Source organism: Oryctolagus cuniculus, chromosome 4 (assembly GCF_964237555.1).
Source record: "Oryctolagus cuniculus chromosome 4, mOryCun1.1, whole genome shotgun sequence".
NCBI lineage: Eukaryota > Metazoa > Chordata > Mammalia > Lagomorpha > Leporidae > Oryctolagus > Oryctolagus cuniculus.
In genome coordinates, this window is record NC_091435.1 from 44,027,380 (window position 1) to 44,047,986 (window position 20,607).

Genomic DNA, 20,607 nt, shown 5'->3' on the forward strand with positions numbered 1-20,607 from the left:
AGGTGCAAAACCAAGTGTCCAGTGCTGAGGGAGAACCACCGTGCCTTCTACTCTGTTCAAAAGCCCAGCCCAGGTCCCCGTATTGAACCAGTTGGAAGAACATCTTCCTTCCATGCTGTCTCCCTTATATTTGGGCAGAAGCAATAGTGAAGCTTGTCTTGATTGTACATTTACCTCTTGTGAACTTCTATTTGCATGTGAGCTAAGGAACATGGGGTTGCTAACATAAGGACCCCAATTTTTATTATGTAATCTACCAACTACATACTCATTTGCTTCAAAAATAACTCTTTACCACTGAATTTGCTTCCATGAAAAATATAAACCAATTAACTTTGAAACTCTTGCTACAAACTATTCATTCAACTGCTTCAGGCAACTTCCTACCCCCAAGGACTGAACAACACACATTCCTTTAGGGGCCTCTAGGAATCATAGAAAAGTATTTGCATTTTCAATAATGTTTTGTTTACAGATTTTGCTGTTAATCTAAAAGAATCATGAAAACCTGAACACATATTGCTTTGCATAGAAAATGGAGAAGTTTTAAGTCTTTTCATGAGCACCAATCTAAAAGTCTCTATCATCTTTCATCAAAGATCTTGTCCCAAACATCCAAAAACACATGTTATCCATATTGTCCTTCTTCTTATTATTATTCTTTATTTAAAAAAGATGGATTGATTGACTTAAAAGACAGGGTTAGATACAGAGAGGAGAGACTGAGATCTTCCATCCACTGATTCACTCCCCAAATGACTGCAATGGCCTCAACTGGACCAAGTCTAAGCCAGGAGCCTGGATCTCCTGGGTCTCCTAGGTTGGTGGCAGTAATCCAAGCACTTGAGCCATGTTCTACTGCTTTCCCAGGTGCGTTAGCAGGGAGCTGGATTGGAAGTAGAGCAGCAGGGACTCAAACAGGTGCCCATTGGGGATGCTGTCACTGCATGTGTCAGCTTAACCTGCTGTGCCACAACACTCACCCCTGTATTTGTCTTTCTTGTACCTTATTACTATCTATTATCTTGGTGTCAAGGTATTAGAGTATCCCTTCCCCCAAATTTTCTACATCTCCCAAACACCTTCCACTTCCCCAGGGATACAGAAGTGCATTTTTTATATTTATTTATTTATTCGAAAGTCAGAGTTACACAGAGAGGAGAGGTAGAGAGAGAGAGAGAGAGAGGTCTTTCATCAACTGGTTCACTCCCCAGTTGGCCGCAACAGCCAGAGCTGCACTGAACTAAAGCCAGGATGCAGGGGCTTTCTCCAGATCTTCCCATGTGAGTTCAGGGGCCCAAGGACTTGGGCCATCTTCTACTGCTTTCCCAGGCCATAGCAGAGAGCTGGACCAGAAGTGGAGCAGCTGGGACTTGAACAGGCACCCATATGGGATGTTGGCACTGCAGGCAGCGGCTTTACCCACTACACCACACCGCTGGCCCCTAGAAGTACATTTTTCTCACTAGAAGGTAATTTTGAAGAATTCTAGCTCAGGTTAAAGGTCACAATGGTTATTTAGTGGAAGAGCCAGATTTGTAATATAAACCTAAACTATTTTCTCCCAGACTAGCGCAGTGAGTTCCTTCCCCACTCTGGCATCTTAATCCAATCTGTGGTATAAATCTAACTGAACAACATTGCATGTATGGTATAATTTTGTGCCAATGGGAACACACAGTCAGATTATCCTTCCCCCAGTGTTGTTTGTGGAGCATTCTGAACAGTCTGATCTGTCAGGGGCATAATTAACCTAAACCACAGGAATCTTGGAGCCACCATTTTTAAACGTTTCAAGATTCTGAGATTCTCTTAATGTCCCCACAACTGAATGACTAAATTATAATTGGATTGTAAATTCTATGTAATGCAGTTGCTGACAGCAAGTAGGAATCTAACCAGAGATTTATCTATTTATTTTCTAGTCCAAGTAGGTAGAGGAGAAAGGAACAGTTTGGGAGCATAGTAATTTACTGAGGTGAGAACTGAATGGCTTCCTATGGAGGCACTGAATCCTACCAGAGAAGCATAAGGATGCTAGGGAGTGTATGTTTACACGAAGCGCATTTTCCAAGTTGATGGTACACACTGATTTGGACTCTGGAAGTGATGCTGTTGGAAGTGACTTTGTAGCAAGATATGATAGCTAGTCAAAACTCAACACAGCAAGCGAATTAACCCCAAAATCACATGTTGTCCAATTTAAAAATATTAATCAGCTTAAAACCAAATTTGTATAGCTATGGGTCTGCTTCCATTTATCATTTCCGTCAGTCGTAGTTCTTGGATGATATGACTTCATTAGGTGAAGCTGTAATCTAGAATTTCCTATCAGGGTTGATTCCATGGGTAAGTGATCAGTGGAACTACACAAAACCCTGAACTCCAAATGAGGACACACATGGGATTTAAAGTTTCCTAGTGTGCATCTTAAAGTTCTCAATAATTGATCTTTGAAATTGTGTTTTGTGAGAGAAAACGAGTGAAGCAATTGCTGGAGACTTTGGCACATGTGTTGTTCTGCCTCTCACCACCACTTTGCCTCCCAGGATAGGCACAAAACTACCTATTGCCTCATTCAAAATCAGTGACCTCTACAGCACCGTGGCGTTGGCACAGGTCCAGACATGATTTTCCCACATGCAGAGGTGCAGGGTGCTCCCAGAAGTCTACAAGGTGTGCACTCTATGAGTACCCTCATTTCTCAAAGAGTCTAACATCAACTAGCTAATAATAATAAAAAAAGAGCTTAAGTGAGAGAAACACCATGCATGAAAGGGTTTTTTTTTTCCTGAGTTTTTAACAAATGATGTCATATTTTCATTTTGCACTGGGCCTAGTAAATGATACAGCTTCTCCTAAATATCAATTCAATAACATAGAAACAATCTGTTATTTTCAAAGTTAGCTTTAGGATGACACTGGAGTATTCTCAGACGACTTGATTTAATGGGTGTGGAACAGGAAATGGAATTATGATTTCTATTCTTCTTTAGTTAAAGCACCTTATACATCTTTCTTCTGTTTCAGGAGAGACCCATGTGGTATGTTAGTAATTTAAGATCGTAAAGCAAAAGTTGTTTAAGAAATTAGCATGTTCATAATCTCTTTCTATTTTCCTCAACTACTGCACAAAACTACTATAAAGCCAAATTCAGATTGCTCTTTCTAAAAAATATATCAGAGCTTTACTGGCTCCTGTGCTACCTATTATCACTCCCTGAGTTTGCATAGTATACTTCATCATGTTCTCTTTGTACCCTCATATTTGGCCTAGCAAATCAGCAAATATTCTATATTGTAGCCTCTATTTGAACAATGAAACAACTACAAAAATGAAAGCTGGTATATTATTTGAAAACAATCCAAAACACAAACATAAAATAAGTGATCCAATACTGTTTAATACAACTCATGGGAGAGATTTAGCCAATCATTTCAGATTATTCCCTAAGGGCGTCAGTTTAATACGTTACCATGGAGGGGAGGAAGCCAACAAGATAGCATATGATTAATATTAGTTTAAAATTAATAGCAAATAAACAACAGAAGATAATTTACTTCCACTTTATGATTAAAATTGAGAAGCAGGTAGAACTTTATTCTGACTCAAAATCATAATCCTTGTGTTATAAAAGTATTCCCAATGATGAGTAATTTAAACCATCGTCATTGATCTTCTTGAAGAGCAAACAGGGTTTCATTTATTCCCACCATCACTGTCAAAACACTTGAATAATTCTCTCTATTTTTGTACAGAATTAAAACACAAATCTTTCAAGTTGAAGCCTTTCTTTCAATCCAATTTAAGCATATCATTCCCTTTACTTCTATGCTACCACCAATTTTATTGAAAACCTTGCATTCCATGAGTAGATCACTCACATTCCGCTCTTTTATTCAACAAAAACTTTTAAATATTAGAGGACACAATGCTGTGAACAAGAGGTACAACAGTGAGTAAGACACTGGCCCTTTTTTTTTTGTAGAATATAAATTCAGGGAGGGAAACATTATTAGCCAGATATTCACAAAAATTAATATATGATCTCCAGTTTTAATAAATATGATAGACATGTATAAAATTCTTTAGAGTGTGAAAATAGAAAAATTTGTTCTGGAGGTAGTATTGCCTGAGGAAGAAATCCTTGAGCTGACCTTGGAATAAGTTGGTAGGGGTCATCCACACAAACACAGGCAGTTTGAAGCAGTCAGCAGCAAATGTTAGGGGCTGAGACAGGATCACTTTTTCTGAAAATAGAAAAGACGCCAGAGGAGAATTCGTTGGTCTTTTATTCATATTTGTATCTATCAATGGCGTGAATTCTTGCACAATTATCATTCACTGTTTATTCACTAACAACTCCATGCAATGCAATGTATTGTGCAGGCTATAATAGGGAGCTGGATCACACGAGGAGCAGTGGGGACACGAACTGGCACCCATATGGGATGCCGGTGCCAAAGGTGGAGGCTCAGCCTACTATGCCATAGTGCCAGCCCCGTGCTCTCTCTTTTCTACATCCTGTTTGCTACAAAAGTCCTGGCAAACCTGCTTTGGGGTGAGGCAGTTTCTTCAGAGAACTGCGTGTTCTCACTTCCTTCCTTCCTTATAGTGAATAAGTAAGACTCTTGTCTGAGCAATTTGCACTTGAGGCTGATTGTTTGGTAACACCCCAAGTGAGCAGGTGCCTTGCACCTGCTAACACTACTAAAAGACCTCACCTCTTGCTAATATCACATTGAGGATTAGACGTTAGCACGTGAGTTTAGGGAAGGCACAAATAGAGTATAGTGAGGATTTTTCTCCCCTTCTCTACTTTCTAATTTGCCATGAAAGCCTTTTGATGAGAGAGACTATTTAGAAACCAGAGAGCAGAGAAGCTGGGACACATAGGAGAGGCTATCCAAGAGCAGGAAGGAGCTTCCCAGTACCAAATACTTTCTGCACTTAGGGAACTACAATCTGGTCAAATAAGTTCTTAGTTTCCTAGCGATGATCAATCACACCAATGATGCAAATATTTTTTATCTCCAAAATTCTTGTTACATGCATGGTAGACTCAAATCAATCTCCATATTATAAAAAAAATTAACTCAATAAATTACAAACTGTCTGATGCTTGAGTCTGAATATTTTAAGAATTTAACAGCTATATTTTAAATTTGATTTTATTTATTTTGACTACTCCAAATGTTTGTATATGTTAGATTATGTTTGTTTATTGTAGACATTCCCAGATCCCTTTATTATATTTCAGAAATAAATTATGTTAAGAAATTACTACGTCCCACAGATAATGCAATATGCTGTGCATACGAAAATAACAAAGATCTGATGCATGAGCTGGAGGATTCAGGTAGTGAAAGAGGTGCCTTAAGTTTATTATAATACGCCGGCGCCGTGGCTCAATAGGCTAATCCTCCACCTTGCGGCGCCGGCACACCGGGTTCTAGTCCCGGTCGGGGCACCGGATTCTGTCCCGGTTGCCCCTCTTCCAGGCCAGCTCTCTGCTATGGCCAGGGAGTGCAGTGGAGGATGGCCCAGGTGCTTGGGCCCTGCACCCCATGGGAGACCAGGAAAAGCACCTGGCTCCTGGCTCCTGCCATCGATCAGCGCGGTGCGCCGGCTGCAGCGGCGGCCATTGGAGGGTGAACCAACGGCAAAAGGAAGACCTTTCTCTCTCTGTCTCTCTCTCACTGTCCACTCTGCCTGTCAAAAAAAAAAAAAAAAAAAAAAGTTTATTATAATACATTAATGTTGCATCCTATAACAAATGTTAAGAAAATACTGCAATATCATAAGATATCATACTAAAAGTGATACACTATGTCTATCCCACAGTGTAATAATCAATAGCACTATATTGGGTAACAATTCCAGAAAAAGGGTCAAATATTTGCTGATTTGCTAGGCCAAATATGAGGATACAAAGAGAACATGATGAAGTATACTATGCAAACTCAGGGAGTGATACTAGGTAGCACAGGAGCCAGTAAAGCTCTGATATGTTTTTTTAAAAAGAGCAATCTGAATTTGGCTTTATAGTAGTTTTGTGCAGTAGTTGAGGAAAATAAAACTGGAATGCGAGATTGGGTTTCACTTTTCTGTAAAGGAGTGTACATTTAATTCTATAAAGCATTGTTAAGACTTTATTCATTTTTGTTTTTGTTTTCTCAAGTTGTGTGAGCTTTCATTTTTTTCATACAAAATCAAATACAGGTTAAAGTCTAGGGGCCAGCGCTGTGATGTGGCAGATAAAGCCACTGCCTGCAGTGCCGGCATCTCATATATGTGCCAGTTCGAGTCCCAAATGCTTCACTTCCAATCCAGCTCTCTGCTATGGCCTGGGAAAGCAGTGTAGGATGGCCCAAGTCCTTGGGCCCCTGCACCCACATAGGAAGACCCAGAGGAATATCTTGGCTCCTGGCTTTGGATTGGCACAGCTCTTGCCATTGTGGCCATCTGGGGAGTGAACAAGCAGATGGAAGACCTCTCTCTCTCTCTCTCTCTCTGTCTCTCTCTCTCTTTCTCTATCTGTTTCTCTCTCTATCTGCCTCTCCTTCTCTCTCTGTGTAATTTTGACTTTCAAGTAAATAAATAAAGTTAAAAAAATTAAAGTAATATACAGAATAATGCAATTACAGTTGCTTTAGTAAGCAGATCCTGGCGAGTCAGAATCCTCTTTTACTAATCTTTTAGTGTAGTATAAAGTGAGGTCCCATTTAATAGCAGAAATTTTGAAACGTGAACTTCAGCACATGCTCAATATTTTTATAAAATGGATAAATGGCACATTAAAATATTTTTCTATTTTTTAAAGAAGGTGTTTATTCACTCATTCAATAAGCACTCACTGAATGCTACTCATATGCTAAATACTCTCATAAGCCCTGATGATATGATTACAAATAAAGAAGGCAAACTTTGAAGAATTTTTTTCTGTTGCATGTGAGATAAATAGCATATAAAATAAAAATACACGCTTTATCAGATTACAATAAATTTATGGAAAAAATAAGCCAGAAAAGCATAATAGAAATAGAGAAGTGAAGGGATTAAATCTCTAGTAGAGTGGTAGTGACTAAGGGCTTCACTGAGAGGGTGATGCTAAACAAAGACTCACAGCAGCAGAAGGAGTGAGGCTTGTGGAGTTCTGGGGAGAGAGCTGTCAAGCTGAGTGAGCAACGATCCAAGGCCTTCGAAATCTGAGCATCCCTGATGTGTTTAAAGAAAAGCAAAAAGTCCCTCAGTGCAAGATAGAGAAGAAATGAGGGCGAAGTGCTAATGAAGTGAGAGAAGGGAGGTTTGTAAAACCTTGCAGGCCATTTTCAATACCTTGGCTTTTACTGTAAGTAAAGTCAAAACCATAGATCAGTTTTAAGCAGATGAAGGGCATGCTCTAACATCGACAGAATCACCACTGAGTCAGTGACAAGACTGAATACCAGAAGCAAGTATACTGATGAGAAGAAAATGATGAAGGTCTGGCCCTGTGGCGAGGCGGGTAAGGCTGCCACCTACAGTGCGGGCATCCTACATAGGCGCCGGTTCGAGACCCGGCTGCTCTGCTTCTGATCCAGCTCTCTGCTATGGCCTGGGAAAGCAGTGGAGGATGGCCCAAGTCCTTGGGCCCCTGTACCTGTGTGGGAGACCCGGAAGCAGCTCCTGGCTCCTGGCTTCGGATTGGCATAACTCCGGCCATTGCGGCTATTTGGGGAGTGAACCAGTGGATGGAAGACCTCTCTCTCTCTCTGACTCTCCTTCTCTCTCTGTGTAACTCTTTCAAGTAAATCTTTAAAAAATAAAAAGAAAATTATGATAGTTACCATCAAACATGATATTTGTTTCTCACAGTAATATGAAAAGAGACAGCAAGAAGTGGTCACAGAGTGCTAGGAACTAGCCAGAGGGTATCTGACACATTTTGAAGACAGAGATGACTCTGTTGATTATTCAGGAGAGGGAAGGGGAACTTGAGGGAAAGATGATTCGGTTGTCATCAAAAATGTAAAACTATTGCTCTGTGAAAGATATTGTCCAGAAAATAAAAATGAATGGCACAGTAGGGGAAAAATATTTGCCAAACTACTGATAAAAGTTTTTCTTTTCCTCACAAATCAATCATAAAAGCATAAACTACCTGATTGATAATGTACCAAGGATGACTAGACTCTTCACTAGAGATGATACATATACAGTAAACAAGCACAAGAAGAGATATTCAAAATCATCAGCATGAGAAAAATGCAAAATAAAGTCATAGTGAAATACTAGTACACATCAGTTAAAATGGTTATATCAAAAAAGCAAAAACGAAACAATGAAACAAAGAACACAAACATTGGTGAAGATGTGGAAGAATTGGAACCCTCATCTGTTGCTACTGGGTCACTTTAGAATATAATCTGGTAATTTCTTATAAAGTTAAGTGTGAACTAATAATATGACTCAGGAAACAAGAGAAATACATCATCTAAAACTGAAAAGACATTTATTTATGAATACTAATATTAACTTTATTCATAATAGTTAAAAACTGGAGAAAACCCAGTTCAGCTATTGCATGCTTTAAAATTACAGTATATCCATACAATCTATATTACTCAACAATCAAATAGAATTAACTACTGATACAGAACAACAGTATACTTGAATATCAAAGAGTACATTAAGTATCAGAAACAAGTTGTACATTATGCATGCTTTATAACTCATTTATATGTATTTCTAAATGTCAGAAAACCACAGTGACAGAAAGCCAATCTGCTTTCTTAGAGATGGAATTTCTGAAGATAATAGCTGAAAAGTAACATGAAGGAACTTTTGGGGGTTGGTATACATGAACTGTATTATAACTATTGTTATAATTACAAGATCAAACACATTTGGCGACACTTACAAATACACATGTAATGCTGGTGAATTTCATTATGAATCGCAGAGTAACCAGGATTCAAATCACACTGCAAAATGGGATGCTGGCATCTCAAGAAGTGGCTTATCCCAAAGTGCCACAAAACTGCCCTCTCCGGAATAATTTTAATTCTGTATGTAAAAATAAAATGGCTTGGCCAGCGCCGCGGCTCACTAGGCTAATCCTCCGCCTAGCGGCGCTGGCACACCGGGTTCTAGTCCCGGTCAGGGCGCCGGATTCTGTCCCGGTTGCCCCTCTTCCAGGCCAGCTCTCTGCTGTGGCCAGGGAGTGCAGTGGAGGATGGCCCAGGTGCTTGGGCCCTGCACCCCATGGGAGACCAGGAGAAGCACCTGGCTCCTGCCATCGGATCAGCATGGTGCGCCGGCCGCAGCGCACTGGCCGCGGCGGCCATTGGAGGGTGAACCAACGGCAAAGGAAGACCTTTCTCTCTGTCTCTCTCTCTCACTGTCCACTCTGCCTGTCAAAAAATAAAAAAAAAAAAAATAAATGGCTTTACATCCTACTTTAAACAAAAATAAATTTTAGGTGGGTATGGAGGAGGAATAAATAGAATGAGGAGGAAGAATCCAGAAAGCTACTTTTTCATGCAAAGTCTTACTGAAAGAGGTGGAGAGTAAGAGTAAAAAATAAAGGTTTAAGAGAGTCAGTAAAAGATAGGAAGAGATACATGACAGAAATTCTGAATGTCAGGTGTATCATACAGCATCTTTTGGTCTTTTTGCAATTAAAAATAAAATATTTGATAATTGCTTCAAAAAAACAAATAAAATAAAGCAAGAAGCTCAAGCACATAGAAATTTGGAAAACAAAAATAGCAATCATTAATCAGAGGAATATAAGTAACGGAAAATGATTAATAGTAATTTATTCCCAAAGAATGGTTTTTTGAAGGATAATGATTAATTTTAGAATTGATGTTACTATAAGTAACTACAGTTTTCAGATTTTCAGACATTTGTACAAAGATAAATTAAGTTTACTGGGACAAGTTGTATTTTTCATGAATGAACAGGGCAGTATAGTCAGATATTGCATTTCCTTTCCAGGATGAATGAGATTCTTGTTCCCTCCTTTTGAATCTTGGAGGGGACTTGTGAGGCCTCCAATCCAGGAATGTGATGGAAACTATGTGATTTCCAAGGCTGGGTCACATCAACAAAATAACTTCCCATTAATTCCACACCTTTCTTTTTGGTACACAAAATTTGGAACTTCAGAATCTAGGTAACGTGTCTAACTATCTTGAAGCATCTATGCTGGAGAAATTACACAGAAGTAAAGAGAGAAGCTCAAGGAATCGTGATTGCGTAACATTTGGGCAGGTTTGCTCAGTCCACGTATGGGCATGCAAATAAGTGGGATTTCAGATGACTCCAGAATGCAGGCTGCAAGCTGTCCAAGTTGACAGGGTGGACAAGAAAAAAGTTGGTCTTTCAGAGAGGTGCCAGCACAAATACTAGATCCATGAGCAAAATAAATGTGTCACACAATGAAGTTTTAGAGTTTCTATTTTCAAATGTAGCATTAAATACATAGATCATTTGTCTAAAAATGTGAAACGTAAAACAATATGTCAAATGCAGAAAGAAAATGAGTGTGGTTTTGCAATGAATTTCTGGGAGAAGTAGACATTTCAAATCTGCATCTTTAGACAATATGTATAATGTTGAACTGCTTGTATAATATATCACAGGGAGTTAGATAGCTTCCAAAACCATTAGCTCAAAAATAGTTTCAGTCGTGGTGGCATATAGGCTGCATGTTCATGTTTGCATGCCTCTGATTACTCACTCCTGAAAGGAAGTTCCAGGTTGGTGAGATGGGAAAACAAATTTTTCCCATTTTATTCTACTTCCTGTCAATATTGACATAATTATTCAAGTACATGCAATTAACATTAGTTCTTAGATATCTGTGTAAAATTTATTTAGGCTCTGTAACTTTAGGGTGATTTTAAGTTGTAACAGTTAAATTGGGACTTGGAATGAATTGAATCTTTTGTTTTCTAAAAAAGTACAAGTTGTTCCCAAGAATTGCTTCTAAACCACAATTTTAAAAATGTAATTTGACAAGTAATTGTTGCACACCTGCTAGATTGAGTCATCATGCAAACATTCATGAAGAATAGAAAGATGTTGCATTTATAAACATCCAGGAGGGAGAGTGAGAAATTTTCACATAACGTTCCAGATTACACAAACAAATAAAATATGGAAAAGAGTATGATAAATTTTATAGTAACATAGAAAATCAAAGTGATAAAATTTAGAAGTGGAGTTAATGGAAAACATGTTTTCATATCAGCCTATAAATATTGACACTTTTTTATTTTTTTAAAAAGATTTACTTATTTATTTGAAAGTCAGAGTTACACACAGAGAGGAGAGGCAGAGAGGGAGAGAGGTCTTCCATCCAATGGTTCACTCCCCAATTGGCAGCAACGGCTGGAGCTGCGCCGAAGCCATGAGCCAGGAGTTTCTTCCTGGTCTGCCACATGGGTGTGAGGGCCCAAGGACTTGGGCCATCTTCCACTGCTTTTCCAGGCCATAGCAGAAAGCTGTATTGGAAATGGAACAGCAGGGTCTCAAACTGGTGCCCATATGGGATGCCAGCACTTCAGGCCAGGGTGTTAACCCATTGCGCCACAGTGCCAGCCTCACATTTTTGACTGACCAAAGGAATATTTTAGATAAGAGCCTGAGCACATACATACATTGGAAGATGCAGAGAGCATAACTGGAGACACTGTGTGGTTCAATTTAAGGACATTCATTCCAATGTAATAATATTGGACTTTATTTTTTGATAAACTTGCTTTTGAAGGTTTGAGGATGCATAGTTAGTGCTGACATTCTATTTTAGAAATGTGTACTTTTATATTAAGTATAAACCAATATGATGTTTGGGATGTAAATTCATTAGTAGAGTACCCATGATTTGTGAATATAAATAGCATATGGTAATCTTTGGTACAAGATGGTGAAGCAATGATTTGTCATCTTATATCTGGAAACTGAATACTATGGACATCAATAAGAATAAAAAACAATAACAAAAAGGAGCAACGCCTATAAGAAGACTCTGTTGTAGCCAGAATTATAAAGCATCAAACACCTACCATCTAAATGGTTGTATGGAAAAGTAAAGTGAACTTTGCTCAAGTGCTACATGGAGCTAGATTTCCTAAAGTACAGGAAGTAGATCTAGGTGTGTAGCCAACTTACTTAGAACAAGGGGATCAGAGCATAGAAGATGGTCATGACCACCTCCTGAAGGTTTTAGTGAAAGCTGGAGATTGTGCAGCCATTCCATCGTGGTACAATCTAGATTTGTTGTGATGGGCTAGAAGAGAAATAATGGCTGTCAAACAGCTGCTACTGATATTTGTTATGCTAAAAAATACTTAGTTGCTCTCTCTCTTTCTCTTTCTCTCTCTGTCACACACACACACACACACACACACACACACATACATACATCCTCACCTTGAGGAAGAGTTTTGTCCCTAAACACAAATTCTCTTTTCTCCTGGTCATGATACCCTATGTTTTTTGTGCTTTTTGTCTTTGAAAATTTTGTCTTGATGGTCCAAAAAAGATAATTCCATCTCTGGCCTTATTGGTGAGAATGAAATCTGGCCACCTCCACCTAAATGACCCAAACATTGTCATTTGTGTAGAAGAGATCCTGTTATAAAATCAAATAAACAAACTGAAACTTCAGAAATTTTGAAAGTGAGGGTTAGGAAGTGAAATATTTTCCTTTCATTTTATTCTTAAAACATGTTTTATTTATTTTAAATATAGATAGAGATACACAGAGAGAAATCTTCCATCTGTGTGTTTACTTTCCAAATGCCTACATCAGCCAAGGTTGGGCCAAGTTGAAGCCCAGGGTCAGGAATCAATTTGGTTCTTCCACATTGGTGACAGGAAACCAAGACCTTGAGATGTCATTAGGTGGCAAGGTTCACATTAGCAGGAAACTAGAATCAGGAATGAAGAGTTAAAATTGTATATGTGTGGGTGTAAGAAGTTAAGCTTAAGCTTACAGGTTTAAACCTTCCTGGTGCAGCTGTAAAAATAAAACAGAGTGAAGTAGCACCTTGACAGTAGGGACTCCATTTTGGAGCACTTGAGACTGCATTCTGGGAAAGCAACCCCCCGCCCCACCGTGAGACTCTGGTCTGAAACTATGATCTCAAATAGTCGGACAACAGCAGTGCACTACATCACCCTTGGCAACGCACAAAAACCCCCTAGCATGATTGCTCAAGCTTAAAAGTAGAAAGGTTGCACCTGGGTTACCTGGGCTAATAATGAAGATGTGATTTGTCTATGTCTTAAAATCATAATTGCTGATTGTAAGATTTTAGCAACCGCTTAGCAACCGTGTATTCTCTCCCCCCTCCCGATTTTGCGGTTTTTGTCTTTATAAACCTTATGCTGTAGTTCCTCACTGCTCCTCTGTCCTTGTCAGAGGGCCCCAACATGTTGGATCAATAAATTTAACCCTTTGCTGGTTGCATGAGAGAATAAGTCTCTTGGAGTCGTTCCTCGGGCGGTGGGCTTTTTCAGACCCTAACAGGAACAGACCTGGGGATTGAATCCAGGCACTCAAATAAGGGATGTCCATAGGCATCTTAAGTGGTGTCTTAACCAGTGGCCCAAAAGCTCACCCTGTCTCTTCTGCTTTGATTTGAGAATTGTCCATTTAGTTTGTCCCAGATACTCAACTTCAGACTCTTAACAACATATGGACTGCTTTTCTCTTCAAAACACTAGAGTAAAATAGAAGGCAAGCGTAGTCACTACAAAGCATCAGGAATCCTGGCCTGCCTTCTCTATTGTTCCTATAATGGAACTCATATATTCATGACCACAAAGCAACCTCCCCATCTGCAGTAAAAACATGGAGGAAAGGCTAAGTAGCAATAACATGGGTTAACTCAACCTCTTCATCTATTTTGGGAAAATAGTATCATCTCCAGACCCCATTCTGTGGATATGTTCTTCCTTTTCATTTCAAGAACTGGCTGTTCCCCTCACCAACTCCCTGCCTCAGTCTGGGAACATGACTAGTGTTGAACTGCACTCATTTCTGTCATTCCTGAACCAAACTGTGCTTCTGTGAGTTAAGAAGAAAGAGAAAATAGATACTGGATATTTCACTAGCATTTTTGGCCAAATTTAGTGAGAGGAATATTAAAGCCTAGAGCTATTGGAAATGAAAAGTGCACAGGGGGCAAAACAGCCCAGAGTCCTCCAATTTCAAGCAAATTCTGAAGATATTTGAAATTCTGGCTCCTCTGTACTGGAGAGCTCCACCCTGGCACTTTCAGATATGAGATAAAAGGAATTCAATCTCTTACTTCAGTTTCAGCGTGTGTGCCTGTGTGCGTGTTTACAAATGAAAAGGTCTAAATATACCACGTGGGCCCATTCTGAGACTTCTGGCTGTCTCAGCATTGGATCTCGTCATATGGGACATGCTCATGAGAAAATGATAGCAGATTAAAATTTAAATTGCATGGCCCTTAATCTACCCATTCCCTTAGCTCACTATTCCACATTATTCTCAACATAAAAACCAAACTTTTACAAAAGCTTATCTGGGAAGGTGTTTTCATATTAAAAAAAAAAAAAAAAAAGAAACAAAAAAAAGAAAAAGAATGGGCTCTAGTCAACTATGCTGAAAATAAAATGTGAAAATAGACAACATATAAAAGATATTTTGTGAACAGGCTAGAAACATGTTTAAAAGATTAGAGCATAGAACAGTTGAAAATTGTAGTACCTGCACTGTTACATAAAATTAAAATAAATACCATCTCTGGGGCCAGCACTGTGGAGTAGTAGGCTAAGCCTCCACCTGCAGTGCTGACATTCCATATGGGTGCCGATGCTAGTCCTGGCTGCTCCTCTTCCAGTCCAGCTCTCTGCTATGGCCTGGGAAAGCAGTGGAGAATGGCCCATGTGCTTAGGCCCCTGCATCCACATGGGAATCCCTGGAAGAAGCTCCTGGCTTAGGGTTGGCCCAGCCCCGGCCTTTGCGGCCATTTGGGGAGTTAACCAGATGATAGGCCTTTCTCTCTGTTTCTCCTTCTCTCTGTCTGTAACTTTACCTTTCAAATAAAATAAATTTTACATTAAAAAAAAGAAATAGCAAGAGAAATTTTTTAATACTTTGACTGTCATCTCTTGATGAGATTGACAGTTGAATTGGTAGACTAGAGTAAATTCCCTACCCTAAAGCGGATGGGCTTCATCCAATCAACTGAAGATCTAAATAGAACAGAAAGGTTGATTATGAAGGTCCGCCCCCTGTCTGAATTCTTGAGCTAGAACATTGGGATTTGGTGGACTTGGAATGAAATTTAGCATTTCTTAAATCTAGAGCCTGCCAGTTTTCAGCATGGTATCAAATTCATCAACGAAGCTGGTCTCAGGTCTGCTGACTCAGACTGGATCTACAATTGGCTCTCCTGGACCTCCAGTTCAACTGCAGATCTGGAGACTTTTCACTCTCCTTAAGAATGTGAGCCAATTTCTTTTTTTTTTTTTTTTTTTAAAGATTTATTTATTTATTTGACTGTAGAGTTACAGAGAGTGAGAGAGAGAGAAAGGTCTTTCTTCCGTTGGTTCACCCCCGAAATGGCCACTACTGCCAGCACCGCGCCAATCTGAAGCCAGGAGCCAGGTGCTTCCTCCTAGTCTCCCACACGGGTGAAGGGACCCACGCACTTGGGCCATCCTCCACTGCCCTCCCAGGCCACAGCAGAGAGCTGGACTGGAAGAGGAGCAACCAGGACTAGAACCCAGAGCCCATATGGGATGCCGGCGCCACAGGCGGAGGATTAGCCAAGTGAGCCACGGCGCCGGGCCCCTCCAATTTCTTAGAATACATGTCAAGATGGATGGACAGACAGACAGACAGATCTTTATCTCCATCATACTATTTCTGTTTCTCTGGAAAACCCAGACTAATTACGTCCCACTTTAAACAGTTTTCTCTTATTCTGTCCATTTAACTCTTTTACCTTTTCACCCTAGGTTCAGGCAACATTGAAAGGCTGAATCAAAATAAATTTTTTTTCATGCCAATGTTATGTAAATTAAAATATTTTCCTCAGCAGGTATGAGGCTTTAGAAGAATGATAGGAAAAAAATCATGTGTGTACCAGTTATTGAGTATGTTTGTTTATCTATTTTATTTTCAACAAAATGACTTGAGGCCCTATGCCATTCTCAGCTTTACCGGTATCTTATAATGTGCCCTTTCATCTATACTTGTAGAGGAAATGATGACCTTTTATCTTTAACTTCAAAAGACATGTTGCTAACTTTGCTACCCCCAGGAAAAAAATCACACAGAATCAGCTAAACTACTACTGATGTGAGATACACTGATGCAAAAGCTATTAGCTTCTTAGTTATATCCTTTTATTATTATGTTTGTATTTATGGTTCAAAAGATGCCAAATGCAACATTTACAGCAGGGACTGATAGAGAGATTCTTTGCCAGGAGCAAAATAGTTCAAGTGAGTTATAAAATCTGCATGATCATACTGGATTTAAAATTCTGCTTACTCCTAAAGGCAATGATTAATTTTATTAGTGGGAGAGACATTACTGGCTTAGTCTCTTCATCACGATATCTAATTTCATTGAAATGCTTCAAATGTTCTAGGATATAAAGTTTGATCTGATGTGTCTCACATAATAGTTAATGGCAGTAGAACACAAGCCATGTAATAGCAGTTAATGGTATGTGTAAGAAAAAAACAGCTATATCTCAGAAAATACTGTCTAGACCTAACTACTAAGCAAAATTTTCAAAGCAGTGTCCCTGGGGGCTCATATCACAGAAAATCATTCAGCGCACATCATTCCTTAAATAATATATGATGTTTTAGAGCATTAACTGAGCTCACAGTTTAGACTCACAGTCAAAAAATGAGAAGGGTAAATCATAGAAAGCTGAATTTCGGAGAGAACAAAAGAGGAGGTGGAAGAGAATAGAGAACATGTTATAAAAAAGTGAAGTTCATTTATATGTACTTTTGCTGTGTTAATTATTAATTGTGTGCATGTTTATTGCAACAGTAACATGGGAAGTAAATTCAGAAAGTGACCTTAGTCACTGGAAATCAGCTTCAGGTAGACGATATCAGTATCTCTGGAAGCTCCAGAATTTTGATGGGCTTTATTAATACAGAAATAGTAGTCTCTGTATTTCCTTGCCCAGACTTAAGAATTTTGGATAATTTAATGGAACAAAAAGCTTACTCATGAAGGGAAACAATCAGGATGGTCTATAAGATAATAATCATTGGTATGGCCTTAATGTATATTAATGCCATTTAATTAATAAACATGTTTTATGTCAACTGACATTAAGTTATTTTCCAATAATGAAACTATAGGATTAAATATTCACAAGTAAAATTTAAAGAGATATATAACATTGGATCACATTCCTTCCTTCCCATGGTTTTATATTAAAATTAGATGGAAGTATTTAATGATTGTGACTAGCTAACATGGAAGAAAGAGTCAGATAAGTGAGCAGATCCTTTTCCAATCTGAACTTTAATGTAAATTAAATATTTCATATAAAAATTCATACATATTTCTAAAATCCATGTTAATATAAAAATGAAAAAACGACAATCATCTAGTTTTGTATTAGAGTTGAAAGTGTGATAGATTGGGACTGAAAACACAGGAACCTTAGATTCCAGAGATAAACATCCGTGTTGTTTTTGCTTGCTCCCAAAGTCAAATTGCTAAAAATGTAAAGTGTGAATACTCTATTATTTGTTGTTGTTTCACAAGATTGTTTTAAATATTCAGGTTCCCTTCCATTTTCAGATATTTTGGAGGGAATCAAGTTGTAACTATGCAAAAATGGTAGTGAAATGTGGAAAGTGAGAGTATTTATTAATTTGTAGATCAAGTGAAGAGTACTGTTTTCTTAATAACATTAGGTCTTCTAACTCCCAAAAGGAACCCTCTTGCCTTTTATTGAGATCTTTTATTTTTTCCAATGCTGTTTTTAAGATTTTAATGTATGTGTCTTTCACTTCTTTGATTTGTTTATTCCTAAATATTTTAATCTTACTGATGATAGTATTTAAAAATCAATTATTTTCTTAATTTCATTTTTTCATTCATCATTGTAGGTGTTTGAAATTACAAATGACTTTTGTGTATTTGTTTTGTATCCTCAAACAATATTAAATTTATTTCTTAGTTCTAATGCATTATTTTTGATTACTTTGAATTTTCTCTATATAAAATCACTCCATTTTTTTTTTTTTTTTGACAGGCAGAGTGGACAGTGAGAGAGAGAGACAGAGAGAAAGGTCTTCCTTTGCCGTTGGTTCACCCTCCAATGGCCGCCACGGCCTGCGCGCTGCAGCTGGCGCACCGCGCTGATCCGATGGCAGGAGCCAGGTGCTTTTCCTGGTCTCCCATGGGGTGCAGGACCCAAGCACCTGGGCCATCCTCCACCGCACTCCCTGGCCACAGCAGAGAGCTGGCCTGGAAGAGGGGCAACCGGGACAGAATCCGGCGCCCCGACCGGGACTAGAACCCGGTGTGCCGGCGCCGCTAGGCGGAGGATTAGCCTAGTGAGCCGCGATGCCGGCCCACTCCATTTTTTAATACTGGTTTTTTCTTTCTTTCCAATCTCAATGCCTTTTATTTCTTCTTGCCTAATATCTCCATATAAATCTCTGGTACAATGTCTCATACAAGTGACATATATCCTTCTTGTTTCTAACTTTATGTAGAAAGCATTCAATTGTTCACTTACATGGTGACACTTGGGGGTTTACTCTTCCTTTTTGGAAAATTCTCAGATGAAACTGTCTAGACAGGATAGTTCCTTGTGGGATGTTTGTTTAACTATATAATCAACCACTATAGTTTCTAAAAGTTTATTTCAATTTTATATTTCTTCCTGGGACAGTTTCAATAATTTGTGTCTTTTGAAAAGAACCTGCTTATTTCATCTCAAATCTAGTTTGTTAACATGCTACTTTCTGGGGCCGGTGCGGTGCTGTGGCTCAGCAGGTTAACGCCCTAGCCTGAAGCATTGGCATCACATATGGGCGCCGGTTCAAGACCCACTGCTCCACTTCCGGTCCAGCTCTCTGCTATGGCCTGGGAAAGCAGTAGGAGATGGCCCAAGTTCTTGGACTCCTGCACCTGTGTAGGAGACCTGGAAGAAGCTCCTGGCTCCTGGCTTTGGATCGGTGCAGCTCTGGCCGTTGTGGCCAATAGGCGAGTGAACCATCAGATGGAAAACCTCTCTATTCTCTCTGCCCTTCCTCTCTCTGTGTAAGTCTGACTTCCAAATAAATATAGTTTTTTTTTCTTTTATAAAAAGAACATGCTATTTTCCATAACATTCTCTTATCCTTTGTAATTATACAAGGTTACTGATGATTTTCCCCATTGTATTTTTTTAAAATAATTCGAGTTATTTTTGTTTAGTTTTTTTTTTTTTTTTTTTGTCAACATAGCTAAAAGATTGCTAATTTAGCTTCTCTTTTTACAGAACTCACTTTTGGTTTGATGTCCTCTGTTGTTTCTCCTTTCCTCATTTAATTTTTTCTAACTGTAGCATTTATAATAATTTTTTCCACTTGATTTATGCTAAATTTGCTATTTTTCTTGTAGAGCCTTTTTAGAAACATTTCATTTATGTGAAAGGCAGAGTTAGAAAGAGAGAGGGAGATACACACAGAAACACACACACAGAAAGAGAGAGAAGGAGAAAGAGATATATCTTCTATTTGCTAGTTCACTCCCCAAGTGGCTGTAATGGCAGGCTGAAGCCAGGAGCCAGGAGTTTTATCCAGGTCCCCACATGGACGGCAAAAACCCAAGCACTTGGGCCACCTTTCACTGTTTCCCCAGGCACATTAGCAGTGAGCTGGATCAGACCAGGGCTTGAACTGGCACCCATATGGGATGCCAGCATTGCAGGTGGGAACTTAACCCACTATACCAAAATGCCAGTCCCTTCTTATAGATTCTTAAATAGAAAGCTAAGTAATTTTATTTTTTGTTTTCAAAAAAATAATATAAAGGAAATAGATGTTATGTGTTTCAAAGGTACAATTCTAAAACAACAATACTTCCTTCCATTCCTCTTTCCATCCCTCAATTCCCCTTCTTTCTTTTCTTTCTTAAATTTTTGAAAAGACATAATTTCAATCCATTCTATAAACACAGGTTTAATGTGCCAGTAACCACAATATTCAACAGGTGAAAGGTAGAAAGACCACAGTCTCACAGGTGAAGAAGCAAGTTCTAACAACAGCAATCAAATCAGAAGATGACCATTTTGTTCCTGTACATTTTTCTTTTCATTCTATACTAACTGCCACAAATCAGAGAAAGCAGATGATATTTGTCTTTCTTGGCCTAGCTTATTTTGCTAAGTATAATAGTTTCCAGTTGCATCCATTTTTTTAAAACACAGTGTTTCATTCTTTTTTATGGGTAATAGTCCATAGTGTATATATACAAGATTTTTTTAGAAAAAGATGTATTCATTTATTTGAAATGCAGAAAGAAATGCAGGGAGAGGAGATGAAGGGGAGAGAGAGAGAAAGGTTTTCCATCTGCTGGTTCACTCCCTAAATGGTTGCAA